Source organism: Triplophysa rosa, linkage group LG16, assembly GCF_024868665.1.
Source record: "Triplophysa rosa linkage group LG16, Trosa_1v2, whole genome shotgun sequence".
Taxonomy (NCBI): Eukaryota; Metazoa; Chordata; class Actinopteri; order Cypriniformes; family Nemacheilidae; genus Triplophysa; species Triplophysa rosa.
In genome coordinates this window covers 6,154,726-6,170,906 of record NC_079905.1, presented here as the reverse complement: position 1 = coordinate 6,170,906, position 16,181 = coordinate 6,154,726, and the positions used below count along the sequence as shown (strand labels likewise).

At 37.9% G+C, this 16,181-nt stretch overlaps 1 long non-coding RNA gene across 1 annotated transcript in view; it reads right to left on the bottom strand.

The window, feature by feature from the left end:
- Positions 1-14,243: 14,243 nt before the first annotated feature.
- The window catches only part of LOC130566564 (uncharacterized), a 29,043-nt gene continuing 27,105 nt past the window's right edge, over positions 14,244-16,181 (bottom strand). Inside the window, exons 10-11 of the long non-coding RNA XR_008964495.1 lie at positions 14,496-14,531; positions 14,244-14,409 (exon numbers count right to left, since the gene is read on the bottom strand). This is a non-coding gene — a long non-coding RNA (uncharacterized LOC130566564). The remainder of the gene's footprint in view (positions 14,410-14,495; positions 14,532-16,181) is intronic.

Below are 16,181 nucleotides of genomic sequence, written 5' to 3'. Positions count from 1 at the left end.
TTCTTTCTCCCACTATCTGGAGCACAGCGACAGACTGCCAGGCCCATGGGGCAGATTCTCTGGCAGGCATCCACACTGTGAGCATGCTGGAGGAAAGAAAACATAGCTCGTCGGTAAAACAGAAAAGCCTCTTTTTTGTTGTTGTTGTTGTTTTTTTCGTATCTCTTTTTTTCCCTCAAATGCCTGTACCATTATTTTTGCATAGTAATACGACGGATAGATCTCCCTCATTGGAGCAATTTCCAAAATCAATTTTCTCTAATTATCATGCTTTCCTTTTTGTTTTCTTCTTTAATCTTGCCTAACATCCTTTCTGCACTCATTTATTCTCTTTATCTGTTCATCGCCGTCTCTATTTTTTCTCCTTCTCTTTGAACGCTCTGTTAAGCTGTTAGACTTCATCACAGCCCTACAAACCCATCTCTGTTAACCAGTATGTTAACTTTCCTTTCTGCATTAAGCATGACCACTTACTGGGATGGAAGTAATGTATTTTTTTCCCGTGAAATCATAAGCAGATGGATTCAGGATGGCTGAAATTAGCCTCTCTCGTGTTCTGCTGTTGCTAAGTAACAGTTGACAGACAGGGGGTGACAGGCCAGTGATGGCAGCGTTTGATGGCAATATGTCTTTGGCTCAATGGCTTCGAGCTAACATTGAAACAGTGCCTCATTTAAATCAGAGAGAGAGAGAGAGAGAGAGAGAGAGGGAGAGAGAGAGAGAGTGTGCAAGCAGATGAGCCAAACGTACCACACACATAGCCAAAATTTGTCACTCATGTCATATGTGAGAATACAATCATGTTGCCATAAGGACATCTGTTGTGTGCCAATAAAATATGTTGTTTTAAAGGAATTAACCAATCAGAATATTGCCTTTTCTCCTGCATTAAATCACAGATCGGATGTGACCGTATATTTAAAATGATCACAACATTTAGGGGGGAAAGAAAAAGTGATGGGCAGAAAATTGAGTCAAATTACAGTAAATATGTAATAAATATGTAATGTAGATTACAGTAAATACTGTACATTATCCTGAATGTTGTTGTAAATAATTATTTGAGAGAATATTTTAATAATTATTTTAATAAATAATAATATTAAAATAAGAATAAATATTATTATTATTTTATTATTATTAAATAATTTAACATTAAGGTTTACTGTCTATTCTCTAAACTATTTGGCTTCTAATTACACTGAAAAAAAGGCTCTTTTAAAACATAAACCCATTTATTACTGTGTATTTCTTGTTCTTTTTTTAAAAAGTTATAGCTATAGTTTACCAATTATAGTTACCACTGTAACATATGATCAGTTTATATTTTATTTAAGGCACACAAATAAGAGTAAGGATCTTTCCCATTCATACGCAAACAACTGGCACACTCAACCCCAGATTTTCCTTGTAAACCTAAAAAACTTTTTTCTTCATGACTTAAATAAAAACAAATACATTGGTATAAGAGACTACCTATATATTTTTGAGAGCCTTAGGTTTTGTATGGCTGTATGCTACAATGCAATGTTTATTATATACAGTACTGTATTTGTTATAGTAATAAAAACGCAGAAGTAGAGAGAGAGACAGAGAGAGAGAGAGAGAGAGAGAGAGGGCATACGGGAGAAAACAGAAGCTCAGGCACAGTATTAGCTAGAGAAGGTTTATTATTCTCTGCAGCACTCAATCAAACATTGGCCCTATGAACAGAGAGTAATGCTAGCGAATCAACCTCAGGGCTTCTGTCTCTCTCTTTCTGTCTGTCTCTCTTTTTTATTCCTTACAGTGTGTGAGTGGTATCCATCTGTCAGCTGTCAGTGCCAGTGAGAGATATCCAGAGCTGTCACAACTCGTCAGCTCTCTGAGCTGAGGCCTTTTGCAGCTGCCTGGCCAACACACGCACATACTGTCCTCAATGATGGCCAGCATGCAGTCGCACGTAATGGGGAAATGATGTGACTGTGAGAAAGAAAGCAGATAAAAGCCATATTAAAAAAAGAAAAACATGAGATGGAAGAGAGACAGACATACAATATGGAATGGCGAAACCAGATGAATGCAGGGACGATGAGGCTGGAGAACTCTCCGGATGAGACACCGATTTGGAGAACCTTCAAAGTGCCCATGGACGAGGGGTTAGGCGTGGGACAGCGGAGGATTACTGGAGAAAAGGCCAGTGATGAAAGGAGCGAGTAGATATATGACAAATATATAGCCTGTCCCCTTTCAGCATGCACTGGTCCTCCATATCTCCTTCACTCTTCAGATTAATGTTCTTGATCAAGTTTAAAGCCAAAGTGTGACTTTGGCCTTAGTATGAATGGCTGTTAAACAGCTTGATGTAGCTATTTGGCTCCATCCCAACACTTAAAGTGATCTCCTTCTCTCCATCATCACTGCAGATCTTTTTAAGATCAGGATGCTTGAAAGCAAGATGGCGGTCTTTATTCCAGACTGCCGTCGTTCATCCAGCATGCTTGAGAGTCCAAAAACAAGGGAGAAAACATCATTTCAGCCTTTAGAATAGCGCCAGAGAATGTTGAGAACAGGAAATTCCCACCTGACTGCCTGTCATGATTTCACTCAAGAGGAAGCAGGAAGTTAGGTGTGGCCGGCGGAAACAAATGCACAGCTTTTGTTGAAGGCGTAACGTCAGGAGCTCAGATTGATATGTTGAGGCTTTTGAAGGGTCAGGCGTTTAAACGTTGGTCTCCATCTGACACAACATAATGATCAGAGGCACCGGGTGTCTGCTTATGTGAAAGAGAGTTAATTAAAGATTGAGAGATGCGGCGTTGACGTACATGTGAGATTCGTGGCGCTTGACAGTTTCCGCATTTGCATCTGCAAACTCAGCAAGACTGTGTTCTTTACCATTCAGGTGGAGTAGATGTGTGTATCCATGTGTGCTGTGTGCTGTGTGCAGGGTGATGCTTACCAGGGTTAGTTCATCTAAAAATGAAAATGTTTGAATTTTTATCTGCTTGAAATACTCGTCCTGGTGTTGTTGAAGCCAGTGTGTTCATTGTAAGAAAACAAAGGATTATTCTGCGAAAACAACCATTAAAATGAAAACAATGTAACAAAAATAAAAGTAATTTAAAGCGGCAACCCATAACTTTTTCCGCTCTCTGAAACGTCAAATTTCAGGTTACTTATCTATTTCTCTATACATATGTGACATTTCAACTTGAAAACTATTTTACAAGGTGGCTTCTTCGTATGAATTCATATGTTGTAAATCATACAATAATGTACGATTACTAGAAAAAAGCAATGCTGAATCCCCACCCCTAAATGTAACGTCACTGACGCGAAAGCAAATCATACAAAAAGGTACAAATGAGATCATATGAATTCATACAAATTAGCCAAAATTAACCACAACGTAAAAAAAAAAACGTTTTTGCCATTTTTGCCATAAAATCTTAAAATCTTTTTTTTTAGCATTCTAGCTAAAGCACGGAGACAGTTTTGAACACTGAAATGTGTCAGTTTTGAAAAAAAAATTGTTCACGTTCAATAACTGATTTTTGTTTACTTTCAACCAAAACTGTTAAAGGTAGCATCTTTAATTTGAAAAAATATTGATAGACTAAGAAATTTTAAAAGAAGCAGCAAAGATTATGTTTGCATCTATTGAAAGTGAAATAATGTGTGATTGTGCATTTACACACACCAAGAACTGTCTGAAGCCGACGTGATTCACACCTCAACCGAATGTAAAACAAACACACTCGATTTCACTCTTCAAAAAGACGTTCACCACCTTCAAAGCTTTACGACGAGGCGCTCCAAAACGCAGGAAACAAACAAGTCGTTTATACATTCTCCTAATTCCTCACCGACGGGCATCAATGTCTTTCTTCGGCAACAGACTGTTGGGGGTCATGGCTTCAACATTACATTTTTAAAACTCCGCCGTCTCTTCTCTCTGCTATCTCTCTGATAAACGCCGGAGCAAATTCAAAGCAAAACAAACACGGATTCAAAGAAAGATTTTCGAGGCAACTAAAGGAAAGCGTGTTCGTGACAACACGTCGCCGGGGAGTTTGTTCAATCGGTGCTCGCTCAGATAGACCCTGGCTGCTCTTTATGAGCAGGGATGCGAATTTGCTTGATTATCATTAAAAAGAGAGAAATGATGTCTTCAGAAGTCAGTGGGGATATTTATCAGACTTGCTGTTGGAGACGTGATGGCGTGTCTTTTTGAACACTACAGCCTCAAGGTTCTGGGCCTGTGTGCTCAGGTTATGATCTCGTGAGAAGTGAAGAAATAATGCACTGACTGATCAGATGTATTTTATTCATGTTTTGCTTTTTATAATATAAGAATATACATGAATAACTGCTAAAGGCTGATGAAGTAATTATGACAAAAGTGACATAATATCAAAATTTCCTAATGCACATTCCTTATCACGAACGGTTAAAGGGACAGTTCACCCAAAAATAAAATCATTTTTAACTCACTTTCATGTCATTCCAAACCAGTGCGACTTTCTCTTTTTTGCAGAACACAAAAGAAGATATTTTGAAGAATGTCGATGACCAAACACTGGACCCCATTGACTTCCATTGTATAGACACAAAACCACATAGACATTTCTAAAATATCTTCTTTTGTGTTCTACAGAAAAAAAAGAGTCATATACATATTTTAATTGTTCAAAAAGTATAATCTATGTACCTTTGTTGAAACTGAACTGAAAATGCCAAAGCATTGCTAGAAGCATGCTTAAATTGTCTGGATTCAGTCGGATTTAATGAATATAGTGTTTGTGTTTCTGCTTGGTTTATAATGCACATTGCATCGCAAGCTTGAGTTCAAGCGTGTGGCAAAGCAAAAACAGGCTCAGTGCCGAAACTCTAGCTGGACGCTCCTGCTTCATGTTTGTTTTCTTATGCCTTACTGCATATTTGCTTGTTTATCTTTTTTTTGGATGACTGATGTGTTGGCAAACATTAAGTTAACATAGTTTATTGCGGTTAGAAGCAACTACAGTATTTTGGCAGAAGGTAGGCCTACCGTTATCATGGTGAGCTGTAAGAGACAGGTTTATTTAATGGTGATTAAATTTACAATCACATAAGGAAAATTAGCACAACTTGAGTATAAAGAAACATCATAAATCTCTCTATTTTTATAGGTATGTATTATTTTATTTCCACGACATATTTTTACTCCCGCACGCTTGAACTTCACACGAAACAAAAGAACAACAACATGACCTGTTATCAGTTTTTCACAATCCCATACCTGTCTGAAAGCAAACGTTCAGACAAGAAAGAGACGCTCACAAAAGACTGAGAGGAGGGAGCGCCGCAGGAAAGTTGCAGACGAAATCTTTTTTGTTTGTTTGTGAGCGTAAACGCAGTTGTGATGAAAAATTGATGCTCCCTTCCAAACTGTCTTGTAAGTCGTCTCCGTTCTTTCAGGCTTTCCATCTGTAGCACCTGAGGAAGAGGACGGGAACGCCTGGCTGTCAGGAGAGATGAGCTCATGCTCTCTGCGGCAGCCTGTCAAACACGACACGTCCTCTTCAAGAGCAAACTTCCCATATTTCTCTATCTTTGTCTGTTCAATCTCTCTTTTGTTCTCCTTACTCCTACTCACAGTCTAGGATGGTTAACTTTTGCAAGCTGTGCGTCATAATGTATGGAAAAGCTCATCATTTGCGGGTATGTTTTCAGTCTCCAGTGAAAATGGTATACAAAAAAATCCTCCCTGTTTCTTAAAGCAGAAACAATTATTTTAGGTCATCCAAAATTTTAGGTCTCAATAAAAACCACAAGTGAGCTTTTGGAATAAAATTTTGATGCATGAAATCTTGACATTTTTACAGTGTTGAAGAAGGTTTTGGTGCAAAAAAGTTTACAAACATTCAAATTGAGCCCATAGTAATCTCCAGCATGATGAAAATATAAGTCATAAAGTAGAAAATAAAATATTCAACCACGAACATTTAATGTATTACAAGAATGTAAAAATGGAAATAAGAAAGACTCATCAATACTTCTGCTCTCTTTGACATCCCCCTGTTTTCATCATTTCTTTGTTTGCGCTCTCTGTATATTACTGCAGACTATCATTTGCAAAATGTTGTCTGGCATTTCTGCTTTTCTCTATTGGCTTTGCATGCTTGGCTAGCTGCGCTTGAACCTCTCAGCAGAAGAGACCCGGGCCTTTTTTAATAAGGTCCCTCATGAGAAATCTTCCTCATCTGAGCAAGAGCATGTCTAGAGGGCAGTTAAAGAAGAGAAATAGAAGAGGTAACAGAAATAAAAAGAGAACGTGATGTAGACAGAAAGGAGGAGAGAATGATGAGAGGAAAAGGAAGAACGTGATGCGTGATTGAGTTTGTGCGTTGTGCCTTGGCGAGAGGTGAGAGCTCCTCTATCAGGGGACAGGAAAAGGCATTCAGAGTGTGACATGTTTGTCACGACAGGCGACATTGGCATCTGTCACGCAACCTCTGGCAACGTTTGCAATAACCCTGCACTTTCCAGAGAGTACGAGACAAAAAGAGACTTCGAAAATGAGAAAGTTTAGAGGTGCGGTGGTGATGTGCAAATGTATTTTGTAAAAGGGCTGCAGTGCTTACTTGGAGATGTTGGTTCCAGTCTGGTTGTGTACCGTAACTTTTCACTTTTCCTTTTTGGGTCCTAGTAATTTCATATTGTTCTACATTATAAAAATAATTAAGAAATAAACAGAAAGCAATTAAAATACATCAAAATAGGAAATAAAATAGGCAATTTGTATTTAAAGGTCCAGTGTTTGAAATTTAGTGGCATCTGGTGGTGAGGTTGCGAATTGCACTCCGACCCTCCTTTTTGAAGCACTACGGTGGCTGACACAAGACTAAGATGTAGTCACGTTTTCACTTCTTTGCCGAAGGAGATAAAGTATTTATACAGACCGTTTCTTTGGACGCGCGCCTGACCCCCAGTTAACTTCAGGTTTGTGTATGGCTAGTGTCTAATAATATAACTATTTATATTTTATTTAATTTATGTTAATATTAATTTGTATTATTATTTAAATACACGATTTGTTAAATTTTGTTGTATGTTCATTTTATTAAATAAACAATTTGTTGAATGGGTCCCGTATTTGGTCACATTTAAACAAACCGTATGGTACATTGACATCTAGTGGTTGAGCTTGGTATCGCGGTCTAAATTCAAAATATTGGAGAGACAAGTTTAGCCAATAACGGTTGTTCTCGTTTTTTTTTTTTTTTTGCTTGTTAACACAAATAATTTACAGGCACTCTATTGTTTGTGAATGTGTACCGGAAGTTAAGTCGAGGTCACAAAAGTGCGCATGCGCAGTAACGTTTGTTTATGTTGTTTAGATGAAACCGTCTATAATGCGCTCTGTAGAGCAGTTTGTCCATTCAGGGCTACTATATAACATGACGAATGACGTGTAAGGGGACCCGCGTTGTATGTAGATAGAACTAGCTCATTCTAAGGTAATAAAAACATAACACCTCATTATGTGAGGTCTTTATACGCCTCTGAAGACGTAGTTATGTATATTTATATTGCATTTCTCTCAATAGATCCTCCAAAAAATTATATTAAAGTTTTGCCACTTTACTAAAAAGGTTGTATTCAGTTCTTAGCAAAACTACTTTGGTTTTTCTGTTATTAGAAAAAGGTATCTGCAAAATGCATGAATCTAAACAGAATTAAAACACAAAGTTGTTTAACACAAATGTATTAGTGTACAGAACTATGTGATTCAAAGTTTTATTAAAACTAGAACTGGTCTGCGACACAATTTTATATTTACTTGGCACCGTTTGATTTAAAAATAATCAAAAGGTATGTTTTTGAGATTTCAAGTCTTTTTTTATGTATTGACTCTGAATTCCCCAATAGGACAGAGGAAAATGATCCCTAATTCATGGCTCTGAAGGGGGGAGGTGTGCTGTTGTCAGGATGTGAAGCGTCGGTCAGTATATCAGGCAGTTTTAATTAACAGCTCAGTGATGAGGACTGAAACTGCTCTCATACCATTTACCACTCTACAGGACGGGACTAAACCAAACTCACTGAAGCAGGGGTGGACAGGCTAGTCAGGATGTGTTGGGATGTACCATTATATACAGTACTTACTGTACTGTTGATTTAGGCTGAATGCTATGTGTAAGACCTTTCATTAATAAACAATGTTCAATAAGAAGATTGAAATCTCTCTGTATTAAAAATATATCACAATACTATAATTTTAAAACTAAATTATTTAATTTTAAATGTAACCTACATCTTAAACTGATAGAAAAACGGTTTCGTTAACATACACCAGATTGCAAACCTAATCTAAATCTTCCTCTTTGTATTCCTCATTCACACTACAGTACAACATGCGTCCAGTCACACTAAATGGTTTAAAGAGTAAATAACGACACCTCGCTAAATCACTCACTCTCTCTCTCCTGTTATCTCTCTCTCTGATGAACGGCTCCACTGAACCATCTATAAAAGACTGGCACTGAAATCAGCGGCATTTGCATACGGTAATTATTCGGAGAATCAGGCTACCTTTATTACTAGCCCAGAAATCTACTTTCAGCAGACACACATACATCACTGCACGGGAGTCATACGTGTATATCTACATTACTGCATGGGCCGGCCCGCATGCAGAGAACACTTACTTATACACACGCTTGCATAATACTGTAATATAATACTCCCATTCGTTTATTCATGACTATGTTTGTCATAGAATTAGAATTATTGAATACCTGAATAGAATCTTCAAATAATTGTAATTGGTTATTTGCAGTTTATGGGTTATTTGTCATATGCAAAGTTGCTTCTTCAACATAAGACATGAAGACATGCTATGTTGTGAACTTAGTCTATTTACCCTAGAATATTGTTAGGCGTGACGTGCAGCACAGCGTTATTGATTTTATGAAAAACAAAATATTTAGTTTTATTAATTGCTAGTTTTATAATTGCTACATAAAAATAAACACTAAAGTGTCTTTTCCGATATAGTCCCTAACATGTAGATGAACAGACATGTCGGCCATGGCCAATCAGCATTCAAGACTGGAACTATATATTTTAAAACATTCTTTGCATCTAGAATAAACCGGTAAAGTAATGAACTGGCTGTCAAACACCAGAACCGTGTTGAAACACAACAGTTCATTCCGGTGCACTGTTCATCGGGCAGATATTACACACACATGCATGCACATGCGAAAAGATGTAGTTGCCACTAATGCTGTTTGCTGTGTGTGCCCTGGAGACGGTCTGATCATTTACTGACAACATCATTATCTAGAGCTTATTGATCCTGTCATACTGCTGGGAACAATAGCACAGACACACACAGTCACTGCCTTGCTTTAATTAAAAATTAAAGCGACACTGTTCATTTCAGAAATTGTCAGTAAACATCTTGCTCATGATTTTATTATCATCAGCGTTAACACAATCGTTACAGACAGTCAAAGAGGGAGAATATCATTTAATATAATTTGCAACGACTTATAGATCTAGCAAAATCAGTTGATATCAGCAAAATATTGTTTTGTTTATAAATAAGTAAACATTATAAGAAGTTTTAAATTTAAATTTTCATTATTTTTTTATTTTATCAATTGCAGTTTTAATCAAATAATATAATAACATGCATTTACAAATAAAGGGGGTGCACATGCACTGTACAAAATATGTGATTAATAAATCATGGCAACATGTTTTTACATTATTTTAACTCATGCCGTTTCACTTTTTATTTTTAGCATTTCATCACTTAAAAAATAATTTCATTATTTACTCAACCTCATGTCATTTTAAACTTGTTTGACTTTCTTCTGCAGAACACAAAAGAAGATATTTTGAAGAACGTTAGAAAACAACTGACTTCCGTTAGCCCCCAATTGACTTCCATTGTATGGACCCAATATCCCAGACATTTCTCAAAATATCTCTCTTCGTGTTTCACAAAAGAAAGTGTCATATCGCTCTTCTCCTTTTGAAACCTCATATCCCCATATTTTGTGATTTTTATGGGTTTTGTAAATATCTAACCAATAAAAAGTATTAAAAAGTGCTTGTTAACTTTGGCAACACAGTATTTAAACTTTTAAAAAGTACAGTGTTTTTTTCCATTTCTTGAAAAAGGCGAATTAGGACATCTGAAGTTTCAGAAGGACACTGACGATATAAAGGTTTTGAACGACATAGTGAGATTATTTTGTGAAATATGTTGAAATGTTTGTACATTATGCATATTGAGGTTAGGTCCCACATCCTCCTGCATGCTCAACCAAAACTGTCCTTTCTTTAACACACCTTAAACCTACATCATTCTCGCCTATAGGCCGCCATGTAGGCTACGTAAGTCAGGATTGCCAAGGACGCCCTCTTAAACCAAGTAAGCACATGATGCCCCGGAGACTCTCTCACTGGTTTTCAACCTCTCTTGTTCCTCCTTTGTTCCATCAAATCATCTCCAATCTCTCTTTCTCTCTGTCCCTTGTCTCTTGCATCTATCCACTTGTTCATTTGCTCTCTCTATCTGCTTGGCTCTCTCTTTTTTCTTGAAAACCCGTTTGTTGTTAGATCTCTCTCGTTCTCTATCTTTCTCCACTAAATGGGAGAGAGGCGAGCTCATGGCCTATATAGAAATCCCAGTGGGAGTGTATGAATCGCAGATCCTCTCTTAGTAGCTGTTTTGTCATGTTTTATATCATTCAACTAATAAAAGGCAACTCTGTTTACTAAAGACTCGGTGTCCCATAAGAACATTGTTCTAAATGTACCGCAAACACAGTTGTTTGCCTTCCGAACATGTTCCTTTTCCCTGATTTCCCCTTATTTGCACAATTTGCAGTCACGCTCCTGTTCACCGTCTTACTCTCTGATTTACTTGCTCGCTGCGGTGCTGAGATAAAATGTAATTGAGGAGCACTGAGCTATACCATCCTGCCAGATGAGGAGATTTGGCTCTGGAGAAAGAGATCTTTGGATCTTATGTTTTTTTTTCTTGTGGTGAAATTATCTTGTCTTTTTATGTACAGCTGTTGTGTTGCAATTGAGTTTTGTGCTGGTCCCTATTTTGAAAGTGTACCCCATAAGAAAAATCAGATGAGATCTCTTTAAAATCTCAATTGTTTTTCCATTATGAGGCATAAAATTAAAGTGCTAGTTCATCCAAAAAGGATAATTCTGTCATTATTGACTCTGTTGCCATTCCAAACCTGTATGAGTTTCTTTCTTCTGCAGAACACAAAAGAAGATATATATTAAGATGAGTGTTGGTAACCGAACAACGACATTAACCATTCACTTCTACTGTATGGACACAAAACCGATCCAAAGCAAAGGGTCCCACCGTTGTTCGGTCGCCAAATTTATTTCATTTTTGGGTGAACTTTAATGGAAACTTTTTGTGTATGTCTACAATGTCTCAAACTGAGCTCAGATTTTCAGTCTGTAGTCAAAAGTTATATTTAAATAACTTGAATATTATTGAGTTTATACACCTCAAGAGACATTTTTGTTGCGTTTCCTTTAGACACCAACTTTGTCTCAGTTGTTTCTCCTAAATACTCTTAAGATATCTGGAGATATTAAAATAGAAATATTCTGAGTTCACATTTACACTAGATCATTGATTTTTGCTAAAAGATATGTAACATTGTTAAAATCGTTTCTAAAATTTTAGGGGAGATGATTCCTTAGAGAACGGCCTTAGGATTAAATGGAGAGCAACTAGATACTTTATCGCATTTTTGAAGAAACAACTGATATGTTACGAAATTTATGATTTCTTTTGGGTTGTATTCACCCAGTCACAAAGAAGGATGTGATTGTAAGTCTGTGGATCAGTTCTGTCTCAGTGATTCAGCATGGAGTTACCTGAACTAATGGTCCTGCCCTTCTCGCCTCAACATCCAAGAGAATTTACCTAAGACAGAAACTGAGAGCTGAGATGCAAACCAATCGATACGTCAGTCAAAAGCAGGTTTGATTGATTTTTTGCACTGAAATGTAAAAAACAAACACAGAGAATAAAACAAGGCGGGCATTCTCAGAACCTCAAATACCCTCTTAATCCACTTACAGTAGGCCGATGCTTAGAAGTCCAGTCTCAGCAAACCTGCCACACCTGTCCATGTTTTCTATAACCAGGTGTGGAATAAAATCTCTGTCCGAGTGACCCTGAGCCTCTATCCTGTCTCTGGCTGTTTTTTTAAAGAGAGCTAAGAGAGCTTTATTGCTAAGTGGGCCTCGGCACACTAAAGTGGCCGGTGACTGTGTTTAACAGGACCATTAAGAACAGACAGACAAATCAATACGGAGAAAGGAGAACAAGAGAAAAAGGAGATGTGTAGTTAGTGCATGACTGTCCTGAAGTGTCGGCAAATCTTAAACACAATGATCCTTCTCTCATCCCATTATTCTTTAATATACCTGACTGTGCTGCAATTAAACAGAGCCCTCGTATAGGGGAAAATGAGTGGTGACCTTAAATCTGAACATGCACACAATGACCATCACATTTTAAGCACCTGGTAAAAAAACGAATTTCTCAGTTCACGCAAATTATATTGCTAAACTTTTTTGCAAACAATTAATTTATTAGAGTAGCCAATCCAAAAATATGAATGCGGTGGAAAGGTCGGGACAATCTCTTTCAAGAAAGCATTTGATTGGACAAAATTGGATAGTGCCAATGATAAACCAGAAATTTTAATGGATAAATTTACATTAGATAGGAAATAATTTCATAAAAATATAAGTCTTAAAGGAGCAATGTGGAGATTTTAGCAGCATCTGGTGGTTTGGTTGCGAATTGCAACCAACAGCTCACTCCACCACTCCCTTTCAAAGCACTAAGGTGGCTGAAACAGCACTAATGATGTCATCACGTTTTTGCTTCTTTGCCGAAAGAGATATCTTATTTACAAAACGCGCTCTGTAGAACAGTTTGTCCGTTTAGGGCTACTGTAGAAACAACATGGCGAATTCCATATAAGAGGACCGGCAGTGTATGTAGATAGCTCATAACGTAATAAAAACATAACGCATCATTATGTAAGGTATTTATACACCACTAAAGACAAAGTTATGTATATTGCATTTCTGTCAATAGATCCTCCAAAAAAGCTACACATTGGACCTTTAAACCTCAAAGACAAAAAATTGTATCCACAAGACTCACAATCCAATTCATACTGACCAGAAATGTAAGCTTAAGTGCAAGTTCTACCAGGAAGAATCAAACGTTACGTCATCAGTACGGTCCTAGCCAATTATCACTTAACCCTAGGATATATAAGTACGGTGGTCACCCTCTTCTCATTCGCAGACATCGAAGTAAGCGCTCACCCCCCCACCCTCCTCACCACCAGGTCGGTCCCAGTCCAGCGTCCGGGGGTTGGCTCCGCCCCTGCCTTCATCTCAGGCAGGATCTGCAAGAATCCATAACCCTCGGATTCTAATACGGACGGGGTCCACGCCAAAGTCCTACATTTTATGTATCAATAAATGTTGTTCATTACATTCAATATTGTCTGCCTCTTGATTCTTTTCGAGTAGAACCACCTTTTCCTCTTTGGAAATGTGTTTAGAATATTGTTTCACCGTATTGTTAAAAAAGGTTTGAGACAAACCTGAATCCCTTCCTCTCTTTACACAGACACCGGCGCTACAACTCAGTGCTTGTGTGTGTGTGCGAAGAAAACAGTGAAAGAGTGACTGTCTGTTTGACTGTTGTACGTGGAGTGCTAGAGCTGATATATTTATTTCCATCTCTCTGGCCTCCTCAGAGGGTGCCGTATGAAGCTGTGTTTGCCTCCGGCAGATCCCCCTGGCAGTCTCTGAGAACTGCCATCTTCTTCTGCCAGCCCTCCATTAGGCCTGTAAGGTGTGTCAGTCAGCTTTCGTACACAGGGGCTTATGGGAAGACTGCGGGGAAGTCAAGAACGAACGGTAACTTGTGGCGTGCGCACACACAACTGTGGGCACGACTCACCCACACATGCCAGCATGTGTCAAATTAGGACGAGCAAGGGACAATTAAACTCTCTTTCTCTTACACACACACACAAACACAGATACGCACAAACATATACACGGAGTCGACTGCTACAGTTGTCTCAAATCTTTTCCTCTCTGCTTTTCTCTTTTTCCAGGTGATTATATGTACTGACTACTGCAGCTCGACTGTAACACTTGTGCGGGAGAGAATGTCAACGTACAGCTCAGACCGAGTGTGCTTACACTACTTAAATACACAAGAACACTGACCTCACCACAGACAGGAGGAGAGAGAGTACTGTACCTCTGAATGTGTGAGTTTGCTGAAGAAAAAAAGCTTGTCATCTCTCAGCAGGATACATGCAGTTAAGCTGATTTTATTAGCTTAAGGACAAGATAAAATGGTTTGTTGAAGTTTGGTCTTGCGTCAAGTGGTTTCGAACTACTATTAATCTAAAAATTCAACTCACCACGTGCTGTTTTGAAGCGGTTTGGTTGTCTTTCTTCTGTGGAACACAAAATTAAATGTTAAGGTTAGTTTTCAAGGCCCGTATACAGTAGCCATACAATAGGTGTTGCACTCTGAAAAATGCTGGGTTATTTCAACTGATGGTTGGGTAAACTATGGACAAACCGAACTAGTTATGCAGCTAGTTGCCAGTAACTTACCGTAGATTTACATACGTGTAATTTATCGGCAACAGTTTGTTCAAAGATAAATAAACATTAAACATTAACAAATCTTAATTTCATATAATAATATAATCAAAATAATCAAAATTTCATATAATCTGCTGTAACTCTCATATACAGTATATCACTGCTGTCCTTCTAAAACCTTGTATCTCCATATTTCATGATTCTTAGTCATGTTTGTCACTGGGTTTTGCAAACATCTAACCAACAAAAAGTATTAAAAATGCTCAACTTTGACAAAACAGTATTTAATCACTTTAAACGCTTTCCTGTGGCTCAGTGGTTAGAGCATGGAGCTAGTAATGCCAAGGTCATGGGTAAGATCCCAGGCTATTGCACATAGTCAGAAACAAAATGTATAGTACAATGTAGGTCACTTTGGATAAAAGCGTCTGCCAAATACGTCAATGCAAAAGTACAGTGAGTTTTCCATTGCAACAATATTCAAATACATGTTAAAATGTTATATCATTAAAACTTGTCAATCATAAGCACTAGGTCTCAACATACAGACTTGTACGGAAGAGTACTCACTTACAGTAAAGTGAATAATCATTCATTTTATTTCTCAGAAATTAAAGCCAAATGTGATTGTAAGGACACCGGGTTGAAAAAATAACGTTTGGCTGAATTGTTCATTTAAAATGGTGGACACCAGCACAACAACTAAAAACTCAAATTTTTTCATTTGTTTTTCCCTTTCATGTCGTGTGGGTGGTCTTAGAGTGTGCAGTACTTGTTTTTTGTTTGGCATTGCTATTTGAAAGCCAGAGCATCAGAAGTCAAGCATAATAATATACACAATATTCAATTGTAAAACTTTTGTGTTCTCTTCACACATTTATAGGACTTAATACAGTCTCAACGCTCAAACTCCTGCTATATCTCACTCTGTCTCCATCTGTCTCTCTTTCTGCGGAGGAGGGCTGCCACATCTCTCTTGTTCCTCACTGTTGTTCATAGATGTGGGGGCAGTCCAGTATCAGATAACTTTATCCTGGGCCAGTGCCAGTATTTCGCGCACACAAACACACACACACCAGCTGTGTGGGTGACTCGGCTCCCAGGCAACGGCAGGAGGTCAGGTAGTCCTTTGCAATGCATGCTGGGAGTGTAGGAGTGTGGGGGTGTGTGACAAGTTATTTCAGCTTTTGTTTAAAAACATTTACAACAGTTTTTCTCAATCTCCAAAATGAGTCGCGCAGGAGTTGCTATGGACCATCTTCACGTTAAGCGCAGAGACGTTGCTTTGTGCATGCCAGAAAGGATAAAAACAAGAATAAAATTATTCTTGGGATGTCATAAAGAATATAATCCATCAGACTGAGATATTTTGTGGGTTCAAAGCATAAGATAATCACACAAGGATCATGTTCCATCATTAGCTTTGCTTGTAATTATTGAAAAATCTCATGATATCTTTTGAAATATCAATCTGCGGGGAAATCAGTCAGCACATT